Below are 14,594 nucleotides of genomic sequence, written 5' to 3' on the forward strand. Positions count from 1 at the left end.
CCTCTGGCCGCTCTAGGGTCGCGGGTAGGCGGGACCGCTGCCTTCCCGACTGCTCGCCGCCCCTGCGCGTCCCTCCAGGGACCTCCGGGGGAGGGACGCTTCAGTTGCATCGAGGCGGGGTTGGCTGTGGGCTGCCCTCCCTGCGCGTTCCGGGCAGCAGGAGCCCTCGCGGAGTCGCAAGCCCCGCGAACCGGAGCCCCACTCAGCGGCAGAAACCTAGGCAAGGAACGTGCCTTCGGAGCAGCTTCGTTCTTGGCGTAAATCCCCTCGCGGCCCCGAGTAGCTCCGGGACGAAGCCGCGCCGCTGGTCGCCTCGCCCGCTTCGGGCTTGCTGCAGACGCCGAGCGAGGAAGAGACACCGCCTGAGTGGCTCTGCGCGCCCCGGGGCGGAGGCGGCTGACCGCGGAGCCTTCCGGCTTCTGTCGCGCAGGCCCCCTCTGGTTCTTCGTGCGTCTCTGCTCAGGAAAGATGATCCAAACCACCCGAACAGGCCTCTTTTCCCTCAGCCAGCCACCCGCTGCTTCCCCGCTCTGGTGACTTCCTGGCCGCCGGGAGCGGCCAAGCGAGGGAGAAGTTTTCCTCTGCCGCCCTCGACCCCTTGGGAGCCTTTTCCCGCTTGGATAAAAGGAGGCGATTGGGGGGCGGCGGCGGGGGGGGGGGAGTGGTATCATCACAGGGTATTTCCTCACTCCCTTCCTCCAATCCAGAATAGGCAGGTTGGGCCTCAGCCTTTCCCAAGGGCACCTGCTGATCCAGGTCCTACTCTAACTGGAATAGATACCATGAAGTTAAAATATTGAAGCATACTCCCACTTGGTTAGCCATTCCTCCAGAGAGAAGTCAAATAGCCCTTCCAGTCAGAAGGCTACAATACCTTTGCAGCAGAGACCTGGGTGGTTCCAGGCCAGGATTTCTCAGAGCACCAGCTTCCCCTTCTGAGCCATTCCTTGGAAATTTGGGCTAGAAGCAACCCAGCCAGCCTCCCTTAAAATTCCCAAAGGCCCCTCCCAAGCAGACCTTATGGAGGGTAGCCCTCAACCCTGCCTTGATCCAGCTGAAGTTGCACCACCATCTTTTCTGAAAACTGCTCCAGCAATAGTGGTCAGCTAGGTTTTCCCTTTGGGGTGAAATTCTCTCCCCCAGGAAGCCATTATGAGCTTTGACTGTGTTAAACATCCCCCCGTAGCCTAGTGTTCTTCCACACTGTTCTTACATTTCTCAGGATCTGCTGGTGGGCCCAAAAGCAAGAGATTGTCAGACAAATATTTGGTGAATTCTGTGGTAACCCATGAAGACGCCTGCCTCGGTCAAGCTGACAGTCTTTTGGTGCCCCAATAGCCTTGTAATTCTAGTTGTTCCTAGTCCGCCAAGTGATTTATTTGGGGTGGGGGGCGGGGGCAGTGCTGGATAACTAGAAGGCCAGGCAGGCAGGCAGGATGGGTGAATAGTTTTTTTTCATAGGTGGTTCTTCAGTGTTACCCCTTGCCAGTCCTACCTCAATCCTACCTGTTCCTCCTCACTGGCTGACCCACACGTGTGCCTGATACAGGGTTCCTTTGCTGCAGGCAGTTGTAAGCCAGAGCAAGCCAAGCGTCTCTGTCGCCTTTCTGCCCCTGCCCCTGTAGATTTTGAGTAGAGGGGGAGGTGGCCATCTAGATACCACCTTCAGCGATTGGCCACAACTCTTTTTGGGGAATCACTGAGGATGACTTTGAAATCACTAGAGATTGTTTACCATGCAGTGACCTTCTGTAGCTGAACTTCCCCTCACTTGGGCTCTGAAACTAATGAAGTGTTTCCTTTTTCCAGCAACTTCCAGAAGCTGGCCTCCAGCTGAATCAGAACTGGCATGCATACTCAGTGCGCCCAGTGCCCAAATGCATTCCAAATGAAGGGTCAGGAGGAGCTGCTAGGCACTTCTAAGTGTTGGAATTATCAGGGGGTCAACTCAGCATTGTCTCATAAGCGTAAAAAGGGGGTCTCTAGTAAACACATCTCTATTGTGCTTGTGGGATGTCACATGGGTCACCTGATTTCCACTTCCTTCTTCTTGGGTTTTGGGATTAATGATCTCCATTACCCTCTTGGGCACACCTGCAAACAGCTCGTCCTTTCATCTTGCTTGCATAGAATAGAAATGTATCTACAAAGAACCAGTGAGGAATAAGTGCTTTCTACTGTGAAGCTACCTGTATCCAGATCTACTGAATAAATGTAAGCTACCTTTTTTTTCTCTTCATCTAACTACTGTGTGAAGATTGAATTATTTGCTGAATGTAATTAAGCTTAATGCGCAAGTTTCTTTTTGGTTCATGCTTCTACTTTGCAAGATTGTTGTTAGCTGCTTGGAGTTCTTTTATTAACCTTTAAAAACTCCATTACTAAAAACTGAGCAGTCAAGGCAAGAAATCTGCTGTTGGACTGGCTGATGCTCAAAATGCTTCTCAGGGATGTCCAAGATACAGAGAACCTTTCTTCAGGGGCAGCCAAAATCTCTTATGAAAATGACTGAACACTGACAAAGCTAAACTAGGCATGTATTTGTCTGTTAGGCAGAAGGCCCAGAAATACTGGACAATGTCTACGTATCATCCAATCTGTGTCCTAAAAATGCTACTCTGCCCCTTGTATGCATGCATTTTGCCAAGGCATCAAGCAGAATCTCATTGCTGCAGCCATCCATTCTTGTGCTACAGCAAGGACTGCGTTATGCAAAACAGTCTGCTAAGGAAAGAGTCCTGCCCGGTCCTACATGGCTTTTCAATGCTTCTATCCCAGGAATAAGCACTTTGGTCTGAAGACTCCTTGGTGTGTCATTCTCTGTGAACCAGCAAGGGGCAGCAGGAGCACAGGCTCCCCTTTCTCGAGCAGGCATCCTCCTTCTGGGCTGCTTCAGAATACATCTTTCCTTGAGGGAACAATGAGCTCCCTCTTATCTTCAAAAAACAGAACTAGATTGTATCCAGAACCCAGAATCTGCTTTTTGCGAAACCAGATTGGGGGATCCTTGCAGTTAGGGAATTGATCACAGATCTGCTCAACTGTTGACCTCTGTTTTGTTAGAAAGTGAGTGGATGTCTTTCACAGATCAGCCTCTGTGAGTCTTGAGCTGCCAGAAACTATTTAAATAAGGTCTTCAAACTGATTTTGATTCCTGGTGATTTCTTGGAGACAATCATGTAGTTTTACAGTAGATAATTGGTGCTATTGTTTTCTGGGATATCTTTCCCATTTCCTAAATTACCCTACAAGTACAAAGGGGACCCAACCCTGCTTAGTTCCCAAGCCTAGACTAAGCCATCCAGGTGTTGTCACTGGCCAAGGTGCATAATGCTATACATTATTTGTGGGTGTGTGTCTGTATATGTATATATGCATGTATGTAGGGAGAGAGAGACAAATTTACTTGGGAGCTGATTGCCAGCTTTGCAGAATTTGTTAGAAAGGAATAAAGTAGTATTTTGTCTTTGTTTTTAGATTTTTACTTTAATATACCAAAAAATAAAGAGAAAGCAAAAATGCTAAAAACTAGCAAGCAAAGAAAGAAAAAGACAAAAATACATTAGAAATATAGAAAACAGCATTCTCTTTGGACTACATGGAGTAATACTTGTCACTCTTTGCATTATGTTGATAGTCAATTTGTGAACATATATTCTTAATCCAACATTTTAAATCTGGAGGTGCATTGTCTTTCCATAATGGAATAATTTTGCTACACCGTGTGCTCAATAAATCTAAAGTTCTTCATATATTGCTAAATTGATAATTTTTTATATTTAATGTAATGTTGATATCTCTAATCCCATTCTTCTTCCCAAATGATATTAACAAATGTATGGGACATTAATGGGACAAACTCATTTGCTATGTGTAAGTGGCCCAATCATAATTTTGCATTTGCAGCATATTGAAGCTGTTGTTCTTATTATTAAAATTTATATGCCACGTGGCTCCCTATAACTCTGGGTGGTTACAAATAAAAACATTATCGTTATATTTTTCCCTTGCTTTTAATGTTTTTATTTGTAACCACACACACAAAAAAAAGCAACAACAAAAATGAACATTAAAGATGCCTGGCTACAGCTAGTAATGCTGTCATGTTCACTGTTTCAGTGTAGTTTATACATCGTAACGTTTCATATGCCATGGCGCTGACACACGTTTCTGTTTGGGAGGGAGCTGCTGTGAAACCTTGTACCAAGCTCTGTATGTGAAATCAGTACAATGGAATGTGTTTGGGTTATGTGCTCTGTTCAAGGACTTTTCCCACAGACCATCAGAAGCCGTTAGGAGCACCTGGGATTGTGAGCTTGGAAGATTCTACAGGGGGAGGGATCTCATTTGTACCAAGGGTTTTTAGTTTGCATTTGGCGCGCTCTTATCATTCTCAGCTTTCTTTGTGATCCTGCATACTATTCTTTAATAAATCAGATATCTTTGCATTCCTGCTCATGAGTCTGAGAGTGTTTTAGAATAGGCATTCATTACATAAAGCTGAGAATGACCAAAGTTGTACCGTTAGCTCCTACCAAGATCAGTTTCTTGTGAGGGAAAATAGTTAACGAGTCCAAGCTCACGACTGGGGGACTTGAGCCGGCTAGCTTGATGCCCGAGTCGACGGTCAAGAGCGGAGAACTGAGCCTCACCCCAGAACCTTCAGATTTCCAGCAGGGTTCGAGTTCCAGCCCTGAGGTGGAGGAATCTAATGATGGGGGAGAACTAGAGCAACCGGCACCCAGTGAATCGCCCGCAGAGTTGATCACCTGGGATGCAATGGGAGAACCCCAGCCAGGGATGTCCCAGGCATCCTGGAAGCATCGGTTCCTGCTGACCCCAGACGTAGAATCTACCACGGTATCAATGGAGAGACAGCCTAACACGCGAGGGAGGGAGGAATCTCAAACCCCTGAAAGGCTGAGAGTGGTGGAGGCCAAAATAGAATCGAGTACATGTTAAGAAACCTGTCTCTATCATTGGGGGGGCAGGGGAGGCACAACAGAGGTCCCAGCTTCACGCAACCATCCCCCATCCTCCCACCTGGACTGCCGGCGGAGCGGGGCCGGAGACGGCTCCAGGATGAATCTCCACCCCGCAGAGCGACAACTACTGTAACCTGGGGCCCAAACACTCAAGCAGCCGCCGGTTCCGCTCCAACAGGAGTGGGGGTGAAAGACTTTTCTGTCAAGTTTGATGGGGATCCAACCAAGTTATCTTTCTTTCTAACCAATGCTAAAAGTTACATGAGGCAGTTTGGAGCATACTTCCCTTTCAAAGAGGCTAAGATAACTGCCATTGCCACCAAGTTGGAGGGTCAAGCGGCTGACCAGTATGTTCAATTAAGTGAGGCTGACTCTCCTGAACTTGAGTATTTTGAGGACTTTATGGGGGTGTTAAAGCTGCATTTTGAGGATCCTCTGGCCAAGGCAAGAGCTAAGAAGGCGCTGAAGGATCTTACCCAGGGCCAGCTGTCTGTAACTGATTACGCCCTGGAGTTTAAGGCTTTAGCTGGGAAAATCCCCAACTGGTCTCAGTCAACAATAGAACAGTTTAAAGAGGGACTCAACCGGGACGTCCTACGATGGGCGTTGTGTAGAGATGACCCAGAGTCATTGTACGAATGGATCTGTCTGGCCGGCAAGGTTGAGCACACCCAGCATACCTTCATGCAAACCAGATGACCTGAAAACCCACCAGCCACCGTGAGGGGACCCCGAAATGCCGCAACTGCTGCCCGGCCAGGCTATAGAGCCTGGGAAGAGGAGAGAGATCGGTGCTATGCGAGGGGTCAGTGTCTCCAATGCAGAATGGAAGGGCATCGAGCAGCTGATTGCCCAAAAGCCAAGGCTGGAGATCGAGTGGGCAAGCTGCTGGCCAAATCGCCCCCCCCTTGCGGCAGATGACAGCAGCCAAGGGGGCAGCCGACGCTGAGGAAGTATTCTACTTCTCGGGAGAGGCTGAAGATGACCCTAAGGAGCCAGCGGGAAACGTCAGCCACCTGCCATGAAGAGCGCCTGCGGGCAGGTGGAGGAGGATGGGCGTGAGGATGCTATGGTGAGTGCTGACTGTCCCACTTTAGCAGTAAAAGTGAAATTGGGCTCCCGCACAAAGACTACAGAGGTCTGGGCTTTAGTTGACTCTGGGTGTTCCAGGTGTCTAATTCACCCTGATCTGGTTGCTGCTTTGGACCTGCCTAGCTTTCCCCTCCAGCAGCCTTTGATCTTTACACAGTCGGATGGTTCAACGGCGGGGGGGGGGGGCAACTCATTTCACTGGAACTGTCGCAATGCAAATGGGCAGCCACCATGAGACTTTAAAATTTGTAGTGGCACCTGTTGGCAATCCCTTGGTAATTCTGGGGATCCCCTGGTTGACCTATCGAAGCCCATATATAAACTGGGAACACAGAACTGTGACTTTTAAGGATGGGTTTTACCAAGCTCCTACAGCGGAGAGAGCTTCACATGTGGGGGTTGGAAGGGCTGCAATTGCCATGCTGCGCCCTAGCTTGGCACATTTAGAAGGCTTGCTCGATCGATACCAAGACTTTGCAGACATCTTTGGGGAAATGGAAGCAGATCAGCTACTCCCCCCATCGGAAAACGGACTGTGCAATAGAGTTGGTTCCCAATGCTCAATTGCCCAAGCCAAAAATTTATTCAATGACTCAGAAGGAGCTTGAGGCATTACGGGACTTTATTGACAAAAATCTGTCAAGAGGGTTTATTGAACCTGCAAATTCCCCAGTTGCTATTCCAGGAAAAGAAAGATGGCATGCTTCGACTCTGTACGGGGGTTAAATTCCATTTCAATTTGCAACAAGTACCCTCTTCCGCTCATGAAGGACATGTTAGCTCACTTGTCTAAGGGCAAGATTTTCTCCAAGTTCGATCTTCGTGAAGCCTATTTCCGCATCCACGTATGAGCTGGAGATGAGTGGAAAACTGCTTTTAATTGTCTACTGGGTTCATTTCAGTACAAAGTCCTCCCTTTTGGGTTGGCCCAGAGTCTTCATGCAATTGATTAATGAAGTATTACATGATCATTTGTTTAAACTAGGACCCCTTTCTTTAAAACACCTCTGACAGGTGTTACGCAAACTTAGAGATGCCAAACTCTATGCCAAACTTTCCAAATGTGAGTTTCACAAAAAACAACTTGACTATCTGGGCTATCGAGTGCCTGACCGGGGTATAAAAATGGACCCTGCCAAGATTCAGGCGATTCTGAGTTGGGAGCATCCCTGCACCCAGAGGCAATTACAAAGTTTTCTAGGATTCAGTAATTTCTATAGGCAATTCATCGAGGGGTTCGCTGAGATTCCTCTGCCCCACACTGATTTACTCTGTACCAAGGGCTTGGGCGAGACACGCAAAGTAAAAAACCCTGGGGCAGTGCTGAATTGGATGCCTGAATGCCAGGCGGCTTTTGATAAGTTGAAAACTCTTTTCACTGCTGAGCCTATTCTGCAGCACCCTGATCCTGAACGCCCCTTTGTGGTTCAAGTCAATGCTTCTGACTCCTCGAGTGGGGCTATTTTTATTTATTTGTTTGTTTGTTTGTCAAATTTGTCACCGCCCATCTCCTCCGACCGGAGGGACTCTGGGTGGTTTACAACACAGAATAAATGTACAATAAAAACCCAAATAAAAACACAGTAAAAGTCCAATAAAATCCCATTAAAAACCAAAACAATTTCTTAACTACCCCAGCTCATAAAATCCAGATGGCTATGATCTCTTCAATCATTATGTACGAGGGGCACTTCAAGGCAGCAGCCAACCCCAAGTATGTCGATTCTCCTCCCTGCCCCAAGCCCAGTGGCAGAGCCAGGTCTTCAACTTCCTCCGGAAGGCTAGGAGCGATGGGGCTAATCTCACCTCCGGGGGCAAGATGTTCCAAAGGGTGGGCGCTGCTGCTGAGAAGGCCTGCCTCCTGGACCCCGCCAGATAGAATTCTCTTATTGCAAAGGCCCTTCCGGCCACGACTGCCACCTGCTCTTCCAGCAGGAGCCGTGAGTCCATGAGGACCCCCAGGTTACGCACTGGGTCTGTCTGGGGCAGTGCAACCCCATCCAGAACTAAAGATGACAAAGTCCTGGATATGGAGGAACCCTTAACCCACAGCCACTCCGTCTTACCAGGGTTCAGCCAAAGCCTGTTGTTCCCCATCCAGACCCCTACAGCCCCCAGGCACCGAGAGAGGGCAGTCACAGCATCACTTACCTCACCCGGGATGGAGATATACAATTGAGTATCATCGGCATACTGATGATACCTCATCCCATGGTGACGGATGATCTCACCCAGCGGTTTCATGTAGATGTTAGGAGAGGAGAGAGAACCGAGCCCTGCGGCACCCCACAAAGGAGAGGTTGAGGGTCGGATCTCTCCCCCCCCCCATCACCACTGACTGGGACTGGCCCTGGAGGAAGGAGGTGAACCAGCGCAAAACCACGCCGCCCACCCGCAACTCCCTGAGCCGACCCAAAAGGATACTCTGGGTCATCTCTACACAACGCCCATCGTAGGACGTCCCGGTTGAGTCCCTCTTTAAACTGTTCTATTAAGGTTGACTGAGACCAGTTGGGGATTTTCCCAGCTAAAGCCTTAAACTCCAGGGCATAATCAGCTACAGACAGCTGGCCCTGGGTAAGATCCTTCAGCACCTTCTTAGCTCTTGCCTTGGCCAGAGGATCCTCAAAATGCAGCTCTAACACCCCCATAAAGTCCTCAAAATACTCAAGTTCAGGGGAGTCAGCCTCACTTAATTGACCATACCGGTCAGCTGCTCGACCATTCAACTTGGTGGCTGTCCTAACAGCCAGGAACCACGCTGAGACAAGGAATAGGTTTCTAGTGTTTTATTACTGCTACATATCAGAAAATCCTAACAAACTGAAGAAGCGTGGGAAAAACCCAGACATATAAACCCCAAAGGCTAAGGCGGGCCCGATCTGTGTCTCTTTGAATGGCTGCCTAATTCCTCAGTACTACGAATGCGCTTTACAGCCTGGATGGGAGCCCCCTGCTCGCCATCCTTACTCATGACAGTGGCAATGGCAGTTATCTTAGCCTCTTTGAAAGGGAAGTATGCTCCAAACTGCCTCATGTAACTTTTAGCATTGGTTAGAAAGAAAGATGGTTGGTTGGATCCCCATCAAACTTGACAGAAAAGTCTTTCACCCCCACTCCTGTTGGAGCGGAACCGGCGGCTGCTTGAGTGTTTGGGCCCCAGGTTACGGGGTGGAGATTCATCCTGGAGCCGTCTCCGGCCCCGCTCCACCGGCAGTCCGGGTGGGAGGATGGGGGATGGTTGCGTGAAGCTGGGACCTCTGTTGTGCCTCCCCTGCCCCCCCAATGATAGAGACAGGTTTCTTAACATGTACTCGATTCTATTTTGGCCTCCACCACTCTCAGCCTTTCAGGGGTTTGAGATTCCTCCCTTCCTCGCGTGTTAGGCTGTCTCTCCATTGATACCGTGGTAGATTCTACGTCTGGGGTCAGCGGGAACCGATGCTTCCAGGATGCCTGGGGCGTCCCTGGCTGGGGTTCTCCCATTGCATCCCAGGTGATCAACTCTGCGGGCGATTCACTGGGTGCCGGTTGCTCTGGTTCTCCCCCATCATTAGATTCCTCCACCTCAGGGCTGGAACTCGAACCCTGCTGGAAATCTGAAGGTTCTGGGGTGAGGCTCAGTTCTCCGCTCTTGACCGTCGACTCGGGCATCAAGCTAGCCGGCTCCTCAAGTCCCCCGGTCGTGAGCTTGGACTCGGCCATCGTTAACTATTTTCCCTCACAAGAAACAGATCTTGGTAGGAGCTAACGGTACAACTTTGGTCATTCTCAGCTTTATGTAATGAATGCCTATTCTAAAACACTCTCAGACTCATGAGCAGGAATGCAAAGATATCTGATTTATTAAAGAATAGTATGCAGGATCACAAAGAAAGCTGAGAATGATAAAAGTGCACCAAATGCAAACTAAAAACCCTTGGTACAAATGAGATCCCTCCCCCGCCATAGAATCTTCCCAAGCTCACAATCCCAGGTGCTCCTAATGGCTTCTGATGGTCTGTGGGAAAAGTCCTTGAACAGAGCACATAACCCAAACACATTCCATTGAAAGGAACATAGATACAGAGGTGACGGACTCATCCCTGGGGGAGCTGGGGGTGTTGACGACCGACAGGAAGCTCTGGCATGGGCTGGTCCATGCAGTCACGAAGAGTTGGAAGCAACTAAACGAATAAACAACAACAGAGCTTGGTACACTTCAGCAAAGGATCGTTACCTTGTCGTGGTGCTGGAGCTTGAGCACCTCAATGATGCCATGAGCTAAACCGTGAAGGGCCACCCAATACGGGAAGGTCATGACAGAGAGGTCAGACTAAATGTGATCCCTGGGGAAGGTAATGGCAACCCACCCCAGTATTCTTGCCGTGAAAACTAAATGGATCAGTACAACCAGAGATATGTCGGTATACCATCGGAAGATGAGACCCCCAGGTCGGAAGATGGTCAAAATGCTACTGGGGAGGAACAGAGGATGAGCTCAACTAGCCCCAGACGTGATGACGCAGCTAGCTCAAAGCCGAAAGGACGGCTAGCGGCCGATGGTGCTGGTGGTGAACGGCGAATCCGATGTTCTAAGGATCAACACACCATTGGAACCTGGAATGTAAGATCTATGAGCCAGGGCAAATTGGATGTGGTTATTGGTGAGATGTCAAGATTAAAGATAGACATTCTGGGCGTCAGTGAACTGAAATGGACTGGAATGGGCCACTTCACATCAAATGACCACCAGATCTACTACTGTGGACAAGAGGACCACAGAAGAAATGGAGTAGCCTTCATAATTAATAGTCAAGTGGCTAAAGCAGTGCTTGGATACAACCCAAAAAATGACAGAATGATCTCAATTCGAATTCAGGGCAAGCCATCTAACATCACAGTGATCCAAATATACGCCCCAACCACAAATGCTGAAGAAGCTGAAGTAGAGCAGTTCTATGAGGATCTTCAGCACCTACTGGACAACACGCCTAAAAGAGACGTCATTTTCATCACAGGAGACTGGAATGCTAAGGTGGGCAGTCAAATGACACCTGGAATTACAGGTAAGCATGGCCTGGGAGAACAAAATGAAGCAGGACATAGGCTGATAGAATTTTGCCAAGACAATTCACTCTGCATAACAAACACTCTCTTCCAACAACCTAAGAGACGGCTTTATACATGGACTTCACCAGATGGACAACACCAAAATCAGATTGATTACATCCTTTGCAGCCAAAGGTGGCGGACATCTGTACAGTCGGTAAAAACAAGGCCTGGAGCTGACTGTAGTTCAGATCACGAACTTCTTCTTGCACAATTTAGGATCAGACTAAAGAGATTAGGGAAGACCCACAGATCAGCTAGATATGAGCTCACTAATATTCCTAAGGAATATGCAGTGGAGGTGAAGAATCGATTTAAGGGACTGGACTTAGTAGATAGGGTCCCGGAAGAACTCTGGACAGAAGTTCGCAACATTGTTCAGGAGGCGGCAACAAAATACATCACAAAGAAAGAGAAAACCAAGAAGGCAAAATGGCTGTCTGCTGAGACACTAGAAGTAGCCCAAGAAAGAAGGAAAGCAAAAAGCAACAGTGATAGGGGGAGATATGCCCAATTAAATGCAAAATTCCAGAGGTTAGCCAGAAGAGATAAGGAATTATTTTTAAACAAGCAATGCGCGGAAGTGGAAGAAGACAATAGAATAGGAAGGACAAGAGACCTCTTCCAGAAAATTAGAAACATCAGAGGTAAATTCCAGGCCAAAATGGGTATGATCAAAAACAAAGATGGCAAGGACCTAACAGAAGAAGAAGAGATCAAGAAAAGGTGGCAAGAATATACGGAAGACCTGTATAGGAAGGATAACAATATCGGGGATAGCTTTGATGGTGTGGTCAGTGAGCTAGAGCCAGACATCCTGAAGAATGAGGTTGAATGGGCCTTAAGAAGCATTGCTAATAACAAGGCAGCAGGAGATGAGGGCATCCCAGCTGAACTGTTCAAAATCTTGCAAGATGATGCTGTCAAGGTAATGCATGCTATATGCCAGCAAATTTGGAAAACACAAGAATGGCCATCAGATTGGAAAAAATCAACTTATATCCCCATACCAAAAAAGGGGAACACTAAAGAATGTTCAAACTATCGAACAGTGGCACTCATTTCACAAGCCAGTAAGGTAATGCTCAAGATCCTGCAAGGTAGACTTCAGCAGTTCATGGAGCGAGAATTGCCAGATGTACAAGCTGGGTTTAGAAAAGGCAGAGGAACTAGAGACCAAATTGCCAATATCCGCTGGATAATGGAAAAAGCCAGGGAGTTTCAGAAAAACATCTATTTCTGTTTTATTGACTATTCTAAAGCCTTTGACTGTGTGGACCATAACAAATTGTGGCAAGTTCTTAGTGGTATGGGGACACCAAGTCATCTTGTATGCCTCCTGAGGAATCTGTATAACGACCAAGTAGCAACAGTAAGAACAGACCACGGAACAACGGACTGGTTTAAGATTGGGAAAGGAGTATGGCAGGGCTGTATACTCTCACCCTACCTATTCAACTTGTATGCAGAACACATCATGCGACAAGCTGGCCTTGAGGAATCCAAGACTGGAGTTAAAATCGCTGGAAGAAACATTAACAATCTTAGATATGCAGATGATACCACTTTGATGGCTGAAAGCGAAGAGGAACTGAGGAGCCTTATGATGAAGGTGAAAGAAGAAAGTGCAAAAGCTGGCTTGCAGCTAAACCTGAAAAAAACCAAGATTATGGCAACCAGCTTGATTGATAACTGGCAAATAGAGGGGGAAAATGTAGAAGCAGTGAAAGACTTTGTATTCCTAGGTGCAAAGATTACTGCAGATGCTGACTGCAGTCAGGAAATCAGAAGACGCTTAATCCTTGGGAGAAGAGCAATGACAAATCTCGATAAAATAGTTAAGAGCAGAGACATCACACTGACAACAAAGGCCCGCATAGTTAAAGCAATGGTGTTCCCCGTAGTAACATATGGCTGCGAGAGCTGGACCATAAGGAAGGCTGAGCGAAGGAAGATCGATGCTTTTGAACTGTGGTGTTGGAGGAAAATTCTGAGAGTGCCTTGGACTGCAAGAAGATCAAACCAGTCCATCCTCCAGGAAATAAAGCCAGACTGCTCACTTGAGGGAATGATATTAAAGGCAAAACTGAAATACTTTGGCCACATAATGAGAAGACAGGACACCCTGGAGAAGATGCTGATGCTGGGGAGAGTGGAAGGCAAAAGGAAGAGGGGCCGACCAAGGGCAAGGTGGAAGGATGATATTCTGGAGGTGACGGACTCGTCCCTGGGGGAGCTGGGGGTGTTGACGACCGACAGGAAGCTCTGGCATGGGCTGGTCCATGAAGTCACAAAGAGTCGGAAGCGACTAAACGAATTAACAACGAGCTTGGTACAAGGTTTCACAGCAGCTCCCTCCCAAACAGAAACATGCATCAGTGCCATGGCATGTGAAACGTTGCGATGTACAGTGCACATTGAAACAGTGAACATGACAAATCCACATTCGAAAAGTGATTTGATCTTACCCTCTTCTCCCACCTCTTTGGCATCTGTTTTGATGATAGCAGACAATCTGAAGAGGAACTTCTGAGGGCAGTGTTCCCAAGTATGCGTTTCCGCTTCAGCTGCCCACAAGCTGTAGCGTTTTGCCCTGTGCAGGTGCTTTGCTTCCCAAGGACTGGACACAACAGCGCAGCAAAACTGTACACAATGCTTTATTGCAGCACACACCTGCAAACTGCTGTTGCCACCTCAATATGCCTCTAATACTCAATCCTTCCTCAGTTGGAAGTTTTCTACAGAGATATTAAAAGAGAGGAACAAATCAAGAGATTAAATATTAAAAAAGAGACTTTTAAAGTGAGGGCTTTTGCTGACTATCTAGCTCTGATATTTGCTTCAATATTGGCCGAAAGAATGAAGGAAATTCTACAGGACTTTATTCATCATGCTTTGATATTGCAAGAGCCTTTGGATAATGTAGAACATCTCATGAAGAATTCGAGAGAGTTTGTGTCATTGGCAGGGCTGGAAGTAAAGAAACAAAAAACAAAGATGCTGCCCCAAAATATGACTTTGTCCAACCAAGAATTGCTGATGAGTAAGACTGGTCTGAAGACTGAGAGAAAGGTTCGATATTTGGGGGTGATTTTATCAACTGAGAAGAGTATGTCGTTTCAGAATAACGACGTTACAATTCGGAATGATGTGAAAGAAGACTTGTTAAGATGGGGAAAACTACAATAGTCTCTTACGGGGAGAATTTCTGTGATTAAGATGAATGTTTTGCCTAGGATGTTGCCTCTTTTTCAGATTATACCGATTTTGTCAACAGATTTACCATTTAAACAATGGCAGGCTGTCTCTGAGTTCATTTGGCAAGGCAAGAAACCAAGAATTAAATATAAATTGTTACAAGATGCCAAAGAATGAGGACGTTTGGGTGTACACACACACACAGACACACACACACACAAACAGAGC

The sequence above is a fragment of the Candoia aspera genome, chromosome 9 (assembly GCF_035149785.1).
Source record: "Candoia aspera isolate rCanAsp1 chromosome 9, rCanAsp1.hap2, whole genome shotgun sequence".
Classification (NCBI taxonomy): domain Eukaryota; kingdom Metazoa; phylum Chordata; class Lepidosauria; order Squamata; family Boidae; genus Candoia; species Candoia aspera.